This window comes from Psammomys obesus, unplaced genomic scaffold, assembly GCF_907164565.1.
Source record: "Psammomys obesus unplaced genomic scaffold, mPsaObe1.curated_primary_1811, whole genome shotgun sequence".
In the NCBI taxonomy this organism is placed as follows: Eukaryota; Metazoa; Chordata; class Mammalia; order Rodentia; family Muridae; genus Psammomys; species Psammomys obesus.
The window spans coordinates 3,594,926-3,608,580 of record NW_026591918.1 but is presented as its reverse complement, the minus strand read 5'-3'; positions in this window follow the sequence as shown (position 1 = coordinate 3,608,580).

Sequence of the window (13,655 nt, the reverse complement as noted above, 5' to 3'; positions counted from 1 at the left end):
CCTTTAATCCCAGCATTCAGGGAGGCAGAGGTAGAGGCAGGCAGAGCTCTGAGAATTCAAGGCCAATTTGGTCTACAAATCGAGCCCAGGACAGCCAAGTCACACAGAAAAACCCTGTCTCAAAAAAAACCAACCAACCAACCAAACAAACAAACAGAAAAAAAAAAAAAAACCACTTAAGTCATGGACTTACTGAACATTCTCAGAGCACTCACATCAGCCTAGAGTTGTGAAGGACCATTGATCACAAGCCTAATTTATAATAGTGTGTGTGTGTGTGTGTTTAAGATTTGTTTATTTATAATGCATACAATGTTGTGTTTGCATGTACACCTGCACTCCAGAAGAGAACACCAGATTTCATTACAGATGGCTGTGAGCCACCATGTGGTTGCTGGGAATTGAACTCATGGTCTCTCGAGGAGCCAGTGCTCTTAAGCTCTGAGCCATCTCTCCAGCCCACTAACTTACAATAATGTATCAAACCTCTCAAGCAATGTTTGGAAAGTTTGTACCCATAGAATGCTGCAACTCATTATACAGAACAGCATCTGCTGTTTCTCTGTGTGGTCTGCGTGGCCTTACCAGAGGCTTACAATTGCCAGTCTCACAGGAGCCTCAGAAGCCCAGACCACAAGCCCAGGGAAAGGACAAGACTCAAAACTGGAAATACAGCGTCTACTGCGGGGCCCTGTGCATGCTGGGTAAGTGCTCTACCAGTGGGCAACACTCCTACCCCTTCCCTGTTATTTATGGAATAGCCCATCATTTCCTCAGATTTGTGATTTCAGTTCAGTCATGCACGCAATTTTCATATTAAGGATGATCCGAGCTATCATACGGATGCTGAAAAGTCCTCAAAAGCCCATTTACAGAAGGTCTAAGAACAAACTGCAGCACTGTTGGGAGGTGGGGGAATTTTTAAGGGTTCAAACCTTCTGGAAGAAAGTGAGGCGATCAGAAGCATGTTCCTAAAGGGGATATCCAGGCCCAACCGCTTTTTTCTCTCTGATTCCTGGAGGTCAGGGTGAACAAGTTGCTCCACCACAAGCTTGCTGCCATGCTGTTCTACCTTACCACAGACCCAAAGAAAATAGGCCCTCAAACCTCAAGTACTCTGCCCTGAGCTCCATCCCCACTCCTGCCAAGAGTCTGTTTTGATTTTCCGGCAACACCAAACTCTAATTTTTTGTTGTTGCTGTTTTAGTTTGGTGAGGGGTGCGTGTGTGCGTGCGTGCGTGCGTGCGCGCGCGCGCGCGCGCGTGTGTGTGTGTGTGTGTGATATGCAGGACTGTTACTCCTAACCTTTTTGTTTTAGACAGATTCTTCCGATGGGGCCTGGGATTGGCTGATTAGGCAGGCCAGCAAGCCCCTGGGGGTTTGGACCCAGAACTTCGTACCTACAGGCAGGCCCTCTGCTGACTGAGCTCTACCCCAGTCCCGCTCCTCTCTACTTATAAATCCTGTGTCACCCTTTTAAAAGCGTTCGCATGCACACATTCGTGTGCGCGCAGGGTGGAGGTTAGAGGTCAAGGTGGGTGTTAGTCCTCAGGCACTTCCCACGTTTTGTTTGCGACAGGGTTTTTCACCGGTCTGGAACTTTCCCATGTAGTTAAGATGTGGTTGTTCTACTTCCGGCTCCCCCCACCCCGTGAACATGGAGCTCTATCATAGCAAAATAAACTTCCTTAACTTGCCTTTGGTCATGGCATTTTATCACAGCAGCAAAAAAGTAACTAATACAGGCGGATTGCCAGGATGTCTGGTTTTGTTGTTGTTGTGGTTCAGCCCCAGTTTTTTGTTCTCCTGGCCCATGTGAACACAGCTGATGTAGCAAATGCATGCAGAATTTTAGAAGACTTCAGCTACTCCTTTATTACGCCCCATCCCGGAGCCCTCAGCTCTTCCCTACCCTGCTTCGTTTTTTTCTTTTTTGATTTGGAGTTTCTTGTAGCCCAGGCTGGTCTCAAGCTCACTGTAAAGCTGAGGTTGTCCTTGAACTTCTGATCCTCCTGAGCCACTTTGTAAGTGCTGTTATAACAGTATGTACTATTATACCCAGTTTATGTACTTCTGGGGCTCAAACCCAGAGCTTCAAGAACGATAGATAGACAAGCACTGGAGCCACACCCCAGGCCCCACCTCTCCCCCTGATAACTCTTTTCAGTGCTCACTGCTTTGGTACTGGTGGACTAATTTTTATTTCCTCCCCAAGGCGCATTCTCTAAAGCCAAATCAAATATTTGTTGCTTAAATTGTATGTCCAGGGCTGACATTCCACAAACGTTCCAGGAAGAAAATGTAGTTGCGAATTCCAGGATCATCTTAACTTTTGTTTTATTTTGTTTGCTTTGTTTTGTTTTTTTAACTCTTTGGTCATTTCCTTGGCAGGATCATCGTGTTCTGCTCAGATCCTCACCCTCACCGTGGTCCAGAGTGGCCTCCCAACAGAAGGGCAGGGAAGCTTCCGAGACACCGCATCTGGCATCTCTCACAGAAGGCGATCTTGTGCCACCTCTTACCCAGGGTCTAGCATGCGTTTCCAGTGGCACAAGGGTCACTCTGCCTCCTGTTATTTTGTCAGTCATTGTTTTGTTTTCTTTTTATTTAAGTTCAATATTGTATTAGTTTGAATTACTTCTCTCCTGCTGTGATGAAACACCATGACCAAGGCATTTCACAGAAGAAATGGTTTTTTGGGGTTACAGTTCCAGAGGGATTAGAGTCTGTGATGGTGGAGCAGAGGCATGGCGGCAGGAGGCTGAAGGTTCACATCTTGAACTACAAGCTTGAAGCAGAGAAAGCAAACAAAAATGGTTGCGTCTTAAGACACTCAAAGCCTGCTCCAGGGGACAGACTTCTTCCAGCAGGCCTCACCTCCTAAAGCTACTTCAACATCACCATCAACCTGGGAACAGCTCATTCAAACCACCACACAGCATCTTTTTTTTTTTTTTTTTTTTCCCTGTGTAGCTCTGGCTGTCTTGGGCTTGCTTTGTAGACCAGGCTGGCCTCAAACTCACAGAGATCCACCTGCCTCTTACTCCCCAAGTGCTGGGATCACAGGCGTGCACCACCACGACCTGTTACATAATCTTGAAAAGGCTGTTAGATCTACAAGGTTTCTCAGGAGGCCATTTCTGTCTTTTCACTCCAGAGAATTAAAAGAAAAAAAATCTTAATAAACATCAGTGATGACTGATCGACTTTAACAGCAGAGAGAGGTTAATGACAAAAGACACTAAAATACATTTAAATGTCTTAATTTTGAAATTTATTATTCTTGTGTCTATGCGTGTGTATGATGTATTGTGTAAGTCTGGACAGAGTCATGATCTGACATGTATGGAAATCACAGGACAACTTTTGTGGATCTAAAACGGGATCTGGGAAACCGAATTCATATCATCAGGCTTGTGCAGAAAGTGTTTTTACCTTCCCAGCCATGTTATTGGTCCTTCCCCAGAGGTAACGCACCCGGGGTTTCTTCTCATCTCCTCAGGATTTTAAATAGAATGCTCTTCCTGCTATTTAACTCTGAAATATGAGAATTAATAGTTCCCAGCCAGGAGAAGTGCTGCACGCCTGTGATCCCAGCACTCGGGGAGGCAGAGGCAGGTGGATCTCTGTGAGTTCTAGGCCAGCCTGATCTACAAAGTGAGTCCAGGACAGCCAAGGTTACATAGAGAAACCCTGCCTGGAAAACCCAACCCAAACCAAACCAAAACAAAACAAAACAAAAGGAAAAGGAATTCCCTCTACCCCACCCAGCCGCAAGTTTGAGAACATCAGACTATTCTCCCAGCATATTGATACCCAATGTTTTTCCAGATCCACATTCTGTGGGAACTCTCCAAATGTCACACATGGCTGAGTCTGAATTTTACAATAATTGCTTTCCTAGTTAAGCACAACCGAGAAATTTCCTAAGAATACTTTTTATTCATTTGCTGTATTTTATATGCATTTAGCAATTAAAAAGATATTTATTTTTATTTCATGTGTGTGGGTGTTTTGCCTGCATGCAATGCATGTCTGTGCAACTCATTCTGCAATGTCTACAGAGGGCAGGGGAGGGGAGCAAAGTTACAGACAGTTGTGCATTTGCTGTGTGGGTGCTGGGAACCAAATCTGGGTCCTCAGTGACAGCAACCAGTGTTTTCAAATGCTGAGCCATTTCTCCAGTCCATATTTAGTGCTTTTTATCTCTACTTTTTTTGTTGTTTTTGTTTTTGTTTTTTTTTTTTTTTTTTTGAGACAGGGTTCCTCTGTGTAGCCTTGGCTGTCCTGGACTCACTTTGTAGACCAGGCTGGCCTCAAACTCACAGAGATCCTGCTGCCTCTGCCTCCCAGAGTGCTGGGATTACCTTCATATACCACCATGCCATGCTGGTTTTTATCTCCACTTTAGTGGTTTTTATCTGCTGGGTTTTACACCTCCAAATAGGGACCCTATTGATTTCCCTCCAGGTGCTGATTCTGGACGGCTGATATGTAGATCAGAGTGCCCTTGAAGTCCTAGAGACCCACCTCTGGAAGTGCTGAAACGAAAGGCATATGCATGCTGCTGTGTCTGGCTGCTGAGTCGTCTCTCCAGCCCCAGGAATATCTATTTATAGCTGCTGTGCTTCTCCTGCATTTTCACGTAGCATTGAACAAGGCAGGTTCTTTTCCTTTTAGGCATTTGCGCTGAGTTCTCTGAGGAGGAGGGCAGAGCTGTGTCCCAGGACAGCTGGAGCCCTCCCTATGACCTGAGGCTGTGCAGCTGAGTTATTTGAGCCTTGAGTTTTTCCAGGCCAACATGACTTAGCAATTGCAGGGCTCTGTGCATTTCACAACCTTTCCTCCCAAGTCTGCTTCACTGACAGCAGACTCCACGCAAGAACGGCATCGGTATGCATGCGTGTGTGTGTGTGTGTGTATTTCTTACTTATTTTCATTAACTCTACTTTCCCTTAGCATAAAACTGGGTTCTTAAAAGTTCCTTCTGTTCTTGTATTTACATACTCTGTATTTTTCATGTTCTGTACCCTAATACGCAACAATCCACAGTGTAACTTAAAATATAATCCCAGGGCTGGGAGATGGCTCAGGAGGTACAAACATGCTTGCACAAACATGGCCCCATCACCAACATTAAAACCAGGCATTTCCAGGTGATGGGTCTGTGAAAATAGGGGGCTCCCAGAGAGATCAAAGGTTCTTCAAACTAGCCAAACGGCTGCCAGAGGCTCAGTGAAAAGATGCTGTTTCAAGGGAATCAGGTCGAGGGACTGGAGCGTCGGCTCAGCAGTTGTGAACCCTGACTGCTCTTCTGGAGGACCAGGCTTGATTCCCAGCAGTCACGTGGTGCCTCACAACTGTCTATAATGCCACTCCCAGGCCATCTCCTGCCTTCTTCTGGCCTCCATGGGCACTTGCATTCACATGCACACAGACATAGACACACATAATCAAAAATAAATAAATTTTGCTCTAATTCAAGAGGCAGAAGCAGGTGGGTCTCTGTCAATTCAAGGTAGTCAGTCCTGGTTTACATAGGAAGTTGCAGGATGCCCAGAGGTTTATAAATACCTTGTCTCAGAGACAGAGCAGAGGGGAGGGGAGGAGAAGAGACGGAAGAGGAAGATAAGGTAAGGTAAGCTAAGCTAAGGGCAGAGAAGAGAAAAGAAGAGAAAGGATGGGAGAGATGGTTCAGTGGCTAGGATCATTGGCTGCTCTCTGAGGGGATCCAGGTTTTATTCTCAGCATCCACATGGTAGCTCATAACTATCTGTAACTCTAGTCTGGCCTTGGTGGGCATTACATGCAGGCAAAACACCCACACACAGAAACCAAATAGTTTGTTTTAAATATTTTTTAAAAGGTGCAGAATGATGGAGGAAAACATCAGAGCATCACCCTCTGGCTGCACAGGCACAGGCATGGCCTCACACACCTGCACACACACACTCCTCCAGGGGCTGAGAAAATAGCTTAGCAGGTAAAGTACTTGCTTTTTAAACATGAGGATCTGAGTTCAGTCTCCAGAACCCACGTGAAAGGCTTCGTGGTAGCGCACAGTTGAAAACGGATCCTGGTGCTTGCTGGTCAGCCAGCCTAGCCTGCTTGAGAAGTTCCAAGCTAGGGAGAGACGCCATGTCAAAAAACCAAGGTGGACAACACCTGAGGCTGTTCTCTGGCCTACACACACACACACACACACACACACACGCACAGAGTTTACTTAAAATGACACCAAATAGAAGCTAATCCTGAGAATTAGACTTAGTAACGGAAAAGACGCCCTGTGTGCCCAGCTGGGAAGCTTTAGCGCTGTCAGGAGGTCAGTCCTGTTGACACGATCTGCCGATCTAGCGCAGTTGCTTCCAAAGTCTCATGAACTCTGTTCTTTCCAGGAATCAACAAACATATCTCAAAGTTCTTCCAGCCACCCCCAGTGCTCAGCAGAGCCAAAACAGGCATGCAAAGGACCAAAGCTTAGAGTAGCCATACTGTCCAACTTCAAAGATTAGTACAAAGCCACAGGCATCAGGACCGTGTGAGATGGATGTAAGGACGGACATAAAAAACAAGACAGCAAGACCCTCTCATGAGCGCAATCTGTTTTTGCTGAGGGGCCCAAGCACATTCATTGAGAAAAGAGCTGATTTTCAACAAATGATGTTGGTGTAAGTCGTCAGCTGCAGACACAGTGAACAACACTGAGGTTTCCTCACACACAACTCAGCTGCAGACACAGTGGACAGCGCTGAGGCTTCCTCAGTCTGCCTAGAAACACTGGCCTGAAACTGACGTTATTCCTAAATGCAAAGTGAAAACTTAAAATTCACAGAAGATAATATAGGGGTAAACCTTGATGACCCTGGGTCAAACCTTTAGTGATATAACACCAAAAGTACAGTCAACCAAAAAAAAAAAAAAAGAGGAAATTAAACCTTTTGCTTCTCAAGGGATACATACTATCCACAATGGGAACTACCCCACGGGCTATGAGAAAAGCTGGCCAATCACACAGCACTGTGATAATTAATACTGATCATCAGCCTTATGAGATCTGGAATCAGCTAGGACACAAACACTCTGGGTGTGTATGCAAGGAACTTTCTAGATTGGGCTAATGAAGCAGGAAGGCTCACCCTGAATGTGGTGACACTGTTGCCTGGACTGGGGTTCTGAGTGAAAAGGCGGGAGGAGAAACCGAGCCAAGAGACAATATCCATCCATTGCTGTTTTCTAACTGTGTGTGCAGTGCGACCAAGCGCTTTACATTCCTGTCACCAGCCTCTGTCCCAGTGACAGAACAAACGGTAGACAGATTCACCCTGTGAGAAAATAAGCCCTCCCTTCCTTAAGTTGCTTTTGTCAGGTGCTTTGTTACAAGAAAAAATGTAACCACACACTTGCCATGTGGTGCGTCTTTGTCACAGCAGCCTAACTTGTGTCTTGACTTACACAGTTCTTAGAAATGTTTCCTGACTGGATGAAGGAATAGAGGTGCCCATTGATGTGGTATTGGACACACGGGTGAATGTCGTTCTGGTTCTGGTTTTCCCAGAGCCCTGCACAGCTCCATCACCCTGAACTCTAGAAAGTGGATTATGTAGAGATTTTTTTATTTTATTTTTTTTGTAATTTTTAGGTGAAAAGGGGCTGGAGAGGTGTCTCAGCCATTAAGAGCACTGGCTGCTCTTGCAGAGGGTGGAGTTTTGCCTGGAATTCCAGGTCCAGTGAATCTGGCACCTTCCTCTGGCCCCCATGGGCAATGCATGCATGAGTTGCACAGACATACCTGAGAGCAAAACACCACCACATTAAAAATATCTGTACGCAGGACTGCACAACACTCCTCAAAGCCCTTCTTTTGCTCGGCCATATTTTTATTTTAATGTCTTTGTTGGAAGTACGTTTTATCTGCTTTGTTCTTGTTATTAAGGATGTGTGTGTGTGTGTGTGTGCTGTGTATATTTTACATGCTTGTGTGTGTTTGAGCATGCTTTAGGATGTGATGGGCTATATATGTGCATGCGCAATGAGTCTGTGTAGTGTGTGTGTGTGTGTGTGTGTGTGTGTGTGTGTGTGTACAGGTCTGGATTGAGGGAGACAGGATAAGACATCCATGCCTCTAGCCACACTTGTAGCTTGAACTCCTCTATGAAGCACACATCATCTTCCCCAGGTGGGGCAAACAGGGCTCCATTCACCCTCCCTTGGGTTGCTTCTATTTCTGACCGAGGCCTGCTTCAATTCACCAACGGGGTATATTTGCTGTAGAGGAGAGCTGACTGTCAGCTTGGACATAAACTTCACACTGCCCAGTCTCTAGCTGCTGGTCCCTTCAAAGCCACATCAGCATCCCTGAGCCCCGACAGGACTTCCACTCATGCAGGAAGGAAGGGCACCATCTCCTAGCCTGCCTCCGGGGAGCCCTGTCAAGAGCCTGCTGGCTTCTCTAGTTTCTGGAGACGTAGGAAGGAATACTGAGTACCAGTGCTCTAAGAATATCAGTTATTGGGTGAGGGGGCTCTGGAGGTTCTCCCAGCTGTCATTCTTTCAAGGATGCCCATCCAGACCAGCGTCTTCCTCTTTCACTGCTGCCCTTCCTCTCTGCCTAGCACACTCCTGGGGCCCCAAACTGTTCTACTGAGATTTTTTTTTTAACTGAGGTTGAGATCAGAGGAGCCTCACACATGTTCCTCAAATGCTCACCATTCAGCCATGGCCCCAGCCTCCTTTTGAAATTTTATTCATGTGTTTGTGCGTGTGTTTGTAGGAGAGTGCTGTGCTTGTGAGGTCAGAGAGCAACTCCCGGGACTCAGTTCTCTCCTGTGGAATCTGGAGATGGAGCGCTGGTGGTCAGGCTTGGCTGTGAGTGCCTTTCCACTGAGCCCCCCACCCCTTTTCTCCTTTGTAGAGTGCAAAGGGGCAGATGCTTACCTCTGCTTTTCCATGTGCTGAGCAGAGTATGTGGCATTTAGAGGGGGCTAAAAACTGTCTGCAAGGACAGGAGGGACTAGTAACAGATTCCCACAGGCTCAGGAAACCTGTGCCTCCCTACTGCCCAAAGGCCAGCCCGAGCCAGGGAAAGCACCAGTGACTGAGCATGGGAGGTCCTGTCAACTTTCCTCTGCCTAATGGGAAGACACAGCTGTGGGTGGGAGGGGCACAGGATGGAAGAATGTGCAGTTTGTGGGGACAAAGCTGCTGGCCAGGGCTGCACTTATTTAGTCCAAGTCTGGCAAGGCCAGGGCGGATTAATGAAGATCAGGTGCAGCCCTTTCCTCAGGCGAGGCTGAAGTGTATTGCTGGCCAAAGGGAGCCTGGGCTAAGCCCAGAGGGCTGGAGGTAAACACACCCTTGGGACCTCAACTTTTTTTTCTTTTTTCAAGAGAGGGAGACTTCTGACTGGACTCAAGGAGCCAAAAGGGTTGGTGTGTTCGTTTTCCTTCAGCTTAGAGTCTCACTGCCTTCAAGCTCCTTTCATGGAGATGATCTCATGTCTGTAGTGGAACAGAGGTGAGCATTTTATAGGTGAAGAGAGGGCAGTGGAAAGATCTGCAGGAGCAGCTGTTGGCACGCAGGTGGAACCTGGGGCCTGGGGCCAGCACCAGCCCTTCCCCCACACCACTAGGAGCCATACAGCGCCATGCTGATTTCAGGAAAACAAAAGGGAATTCATGCTGGACCCAGAGTACCAAGGGTTGATTTCCCACTCGTGTACATATTATGCAAATGACCACCATTCTTTGGGACTCAGTTTCCCCATCTAGACAAGCCTGCAGCTGAGGATATACGGAACCTTTCAGCACCAGTCAGGAGCTTTCAGGAGCTTCTGGGGGGGCTTGCTCTCCCCCTTCCCCTGCCTTCCCTTGCCTTCCCTTTTTCTTCACTTCTGTCCTGGGCCTTGCAGGCAGAACAGAAGACAGCCCAGACACCCTTCAAGGCTACTGCCAAGCAGCTGCTTCGTTGAACACCACGGCAGCATGGCAGCTGCCTGCACAAGACCCATCAGAGGCCGATACTTAGCAACAGTATATTCTAGATCCTCAGACTTTCATTTCAGAACAGGGGTAACCTCAGCATTCACAGGAACAAGGCGTGGCCTAGGGCTCATGAAGTGGCTCAGAGGGTAAAGTTGCTTGCCACCCAGGTTGGCAACCTAAGTTTGATCCCTGGTGGAAGGAGCGAACCAGCTCCAACAAGTTATCTTCTGACCTCTATACACAGGCTGTGGCATGCATGCCCTGTCCCCCAAGTAAATAAATACAAAAGAACCCCAAAAATTTAAAAATGATATGGTTTATGTGCATAGTGGTTTTGCAGCCCTACAAAGGAATAAGGTATGGACACACTACACAACCAAGTGGACCTTGGGAGCCTCTCTCCCAGTGGAGGAAGCCAGATAAACAGTCTTACGTTACATGTAGAAATGTGTTCGTATGCAGTAGAGGGCAGCTAAGGCAATGGGTAGATGTCCTAGTACTGGCTATCCTGTCTGTATTGTCCTTCTGTCTCTGACTATCCCTGACATTCACTCTCTCTCTCAGCCCTGGTGCTCACTGGGCTCCGTGTTCAGGCAGGCACTGCACAGCTGCCCACCTGCTTCTGAATAGTTAGTGAGCAGAAGACTACAGGCTCAGAGGTCACCTAGGAGATGTTCCCATCTCAGCTTTGACTAACATTTGTCCCTTTTCCCTGGATAAGTCAAGTTTCTTGCTTTGTCTCTTGGCTTATCAGGTTCTCATTCGTCAAATGGAGAAACGAAGTGGTTAAAGAGAGAATAAAATGAGTTTTTCCTATCACAGTCATTCAGGACACAGGAGTGAGTGCAGGAACGTGTGGGTCTAGTGCGCGTGCGCGCGTCTACAGGTGGGCTCTGCTTACATCAAGAGGCCCCACCTCAGGTCATGTTGCACCATCCCAGGTAGAAGCCATCCTGCGAGGCCCAGCCAGTCAAGAGAGCATAGAATTGGCAGACTGCCACAAGTCAGAGCTGGGCCCGAGATTGTTGGCCAAGTGACAAGCAGCAGGAGAGCCCTGCATCCTGAAAGGTCCGCGGAACCCCAGGTATCTGAGACCCCCAGGCTTCACAACAACTTGGGTTGAATGGCTACAGCCTCTGGATTTTTTCCAGATCCCAGCCTGAGCCTGCCCTGCTGCTTCTGATACTCCTGTTGGGAGGACAGGGGAAAGTCAGGGGTGGGGTAGTTGGGAGGGGAAGCCAACAGCTGTTCCTGAGCTGGGGGCCTGGGAAACTTGAGCCCAGCCACAGGCGGCCACAGGCAGGAGAAGACTGACTGCTGAGCTTTAGCCCAGCCTCCCCAGCAGTCCCGGGATTAGCTCAGAAGCCTTCCCTGGGCCCTGGACATCTGCAGCCTCCAGGCTGCTTCCCTATCTCCCAGGTCCATGGGGGCGAAGGAGACAGTGACAGCTGTGTCTTAGAGCCTAGAGCTCAGATTCTAAGGCCTAGCAATGGCGTTGAAGCTGTCTGGCCTCATTCCAGAAAGGCCTTTCCTTTCCCCTTGGTCATGGGCTTGGAGGAGCTTGGATGGGGAGGAAAAGCAGGGGAATGACACTTGTGTAGCCACCAGACACTAGGGCACTTTGGGCACTCTACCTCATTCTTAAAACTGTCTCAACTATCATAATTTGTTGCCTTAACTTAGAAGACAGAGAGATTAAGGGACTTTCCCAGAGTAACCCAGTGGAAATGTCAAGATAAAAAAAGCCAGGTTAAAAGCAGTTTACTTCTGAATCTTAAAGCCCGTTTGTAAGTCAAAGAATCAGAAACAGGTAACAGGTTGTCCTGTTTGCTGACTGAGAGCATCTGATGATGACCCTGGCTGTATCACTGGGGTGGCATGCTGCAGAGAGAGGCTTTGCAAAGCTGGCCGGATGACCCTGTCAAGTTCTTGCCATGCAATGGATTTGGGAAAAGAGATCAACTGAGAAGTTACCAAGTAGAAAGTTCAAATGGAAACAAAATAGAGGTGACTTGATTTTAGAGAAGTCTTTGTGGAGGATGGATTGTTGCTGGTCTGGAGCAAACTAACTTCATGGGGACCCAGTTCATCCAGGATAGGTTGGGTTTTGCTGCAATAACAAGTAATCCTCATATCCCATGGGCTCCCACAACTCTTTCGTGTCTTGTTCTTGCTACTCATTCAGTGCAGGAGCACAGGTCAGCACTGGGAGTGGTGTGGGCTTGGTACCTTGCATCCTGCTCGCTCATGGATCCAGACCAACGGACACTTCATCCAGATAGTCTCCCCCGAATTTCAGCAGAAAGACTAGCTTTTAAAATTTCTGCACTTTTCACTGGTCAAAGGAAATCACACAGTATTGTCAGACAGCTCCATTCACTGGAAAACATCTGGTTTAACAACTTAGGGAACAGTTTTGTTTTGGCGTATGGGTGTTTGGTGTCATTGCTTCGGGCCTGGGCTGAGACTGTTCCATGGCAGAGCATGCCGGAGAGAAGCATGCTGCCAACCTCATGTCAGTTGAGAGAAAGGACCGGGGCCCCGATACCTCCTTTAAGGCCATTCCCTCTCTTAGGGTTTCTATTGCTGTGAAGAGACACCACAACCATGTCAAAATTAACCAAAAAAACCCATTCCATTGCGGATGGCTTACAGTTTCAGAGGTTTAGTCCATTGTCATCATGGCAGGAAGCATGGTGGCATGCAGGCAGACATGGTGTTGGAGAGAGAAGCCAGAGTTCTTCATCTGGATTGGCAGGCAATAGGAAGAGAGAGTGGCACTGGGCCTGGTTTGAGCTTCTGAAACCTCAAAGCCCATCGGCCAGTGACACACTTCCTCCTTCAAGGCCATATTTACCCCAACAAAGCCATATATCCCTATGGGGGGACATATATCCCTATGGGGGCCGTTTTTATTTTGGCTACCACGTACCTCAATGGGACCTTCAACTAGACCTCACCTGTTAAAGACCCCACTATTTCCCAATAGGACCAAAGGTCATTATCACTCACCAAAAACAGAACCAGGGAAATACCTAAGTTGACCCTGGACAGACACACACACACACACACACACACACACACACACCCCACCCTGCCACAACCCAGGAGCAGGTGGGAATGTCTGACGGACAGCCACAATGACTACCACAAAGCCAGAGGGCAACAGGAAAGGATGTGGGGGGAAGGCACAGTTGAGCATGATCTTCCCCGGAAGCAGTGACTATCAACAGCAGCAAGTAGGCCACAGCAGGTAGGTGTGTCAGAGGAAGGCACTGGAAGTTTCTCCACAGTCACTGCAGACAGTAAGGACAAGAGCTTTAAAGCCAGAAGTACTTATGCTCAGTCCCTGTTCTTTCTTAGTGGCCGTTGCCATGTGCAGGCTGTTGGCCAGCTATGACTCTCACCTCTTCTCCAGAATGTGGGAGTGAGAAGTCCAGTAGATTGAGGTGGAGACTAAATGAGGTACTATAAAAATGCCTACACCATGCCCTACACCTGGGAAACCCTCTCCAAGCCCATTGTTCTTGTTGTTCCTCTGGCCTACCCCTCCCAGAATCCTTGGCAGCAGCCCTTCCTCAGCATCTCACATCCCGAAGGCATTAGTCAGCAGCCACGGCAAGGCAGGGAGAAATCTGCACGCTGGCCAAGAACACTAATTTTTCTGCATTA